Genomic DNA, 1,441 nt, shown 5'->3' on the forward strand with positions numbered 1-1,441 from the left:
GGCAGGGAACTGGGACTATGTGGCAGCAGTGGTTACTGCCTTGTGTGGGGAAACTCGAGAAGTCACCGATGTTAAACTGCATTGCTATTGAAGTATACATTTCAACAAAAGCTTGGTAAAAACAATGACTGCAGATGCTGGAAATTAGATTCTGGATTAGTGGTGCTGGAAGAGCACAGCAGTTCAGGCAGCATCCGAGGAGCAGTAAAATCGACGTTTCGGGCAAAAGCTCGTCATCAAGAATTCAGGCAGAGAGCCTGAAGGGTGGAGAGATCAGTGAGAGGAGGGAGGGGGTGGGGAGAAAGTAGCATAGAGTACAATAGTTAAGTGGGGGAGGGGATGAAGGTGATAGGTCGGGGGGAAGGGTGGAATGGATAGGTGGAATAGATGATAGGCAGGTAGGACAAGTCAGGACAAGTCATGGGGATAGTGCTGAGCTGGAAGTTTGGAAATGGGGTGAGGTGGGGGAAGGGGAAATGAGGAAACTGTTGAAGTCCACATTGATGTCCCCGGAGTCTTTGATGTTTTGGAGAAATCTATTTATCTCAGCCTTCAACACATTAATGATGGAATCACCACAGCCACTGGGTGAACCGATATTAAACGGTCAGACCATTCTGAGTTCCCACATATCTGCCACTGTTCGCTAAGCACTGATATTGTGGATTTGGTGCTCTGCCTAACATTTCTTATGATATTGTACTTTTTGCGGGAGCTCTGTGTGTTCGTCTGTGGGTTGCCGTGATCGTATAGTGGTTAGTACTCTGCGTTGTGGCCGCAGCAACCTCGGTTCGAATCCGAGTCACGGCAGTAACAGCTCTGTGTGTCCCAGTCTTTTGTGAAACACAAAGGAATCAGTTGTTTTAAAGTTTTGATTTTCTCCAAGGTGATTGTTTTTTTTCCTTCAAGCTCTGCTCGCTCACATCTCTGTGTTTCATATGTCAGAATTCAAATCCACCCGTTCTCAGAGATTTCTTCCCTCCTACGATCACGAACCGAACTTTCCATCCCATACCCATTTCATTAATTTGGAGATGCTGGTGTTGGACTGTGGAGTACAAAGTTAAAAATGACCCAAAACCAGGTTATGGTCTTACAGGTTTAATGGAAGCACTAGCTTTCGGAGCGCAGCTCTTTCATCATGTGTTTGAGGAGTCATTTCCTATTTCATTAAGGCACTGCAGAATCTAATACAGACTCTCACGTTGATACCGATCAGTCTGTGTGGCTGCAGTCACTGTTGCTGGGTGAACGTGCTCCAACCCCACCATCGGGACCTGCAGACCATTTGATCCATTTGGTTACCACTGTTGTGAGTTCAATGCTCATGTAGCAGCTTTTACTGATGTGGACCAGATATTATTGCGGGGGGTCAAGCTCAGAAAATTGGCACAGAACAGTATCGGGGAAAAGCGACTTAATTGGATAAGATCAGTTTCAC

The 1,441-nt window shown here is 46.1% G+C and overlaps 1 non-coding gene across 1 annotated transcript; it reads left to right on the forward strand.

The window, feature by feature from the left end:
* The first annotated feature begins 738 nt into the window (after window positions 1–738).
* trnah-gug (transfer RNA histidin (anticodon GUG)) lies at window positions 739–810 on the forward strand. The gene has a single exon. It is a non-coding gene; the product is annotated as a tRNA-His (tRNA).
* Window positions 811–1,441: the final 631 nt, after the last annotated feature.

This window comes from Chiloscyllium punctatum, chromosome 31 (assembly GCF_047496795.1).
Source record: "Chiloscyllium punctatum isolate Juve2018m chromosome 31, sChiPun1.3, whole genome shotgun sequence".
NCBI lineage: Eukaryota > Metazoa > Chordata > Chondrichthyes > Orectolobiformes > Hemiscylliidae > Chiloscyllium > Chiloscyllium punctatum.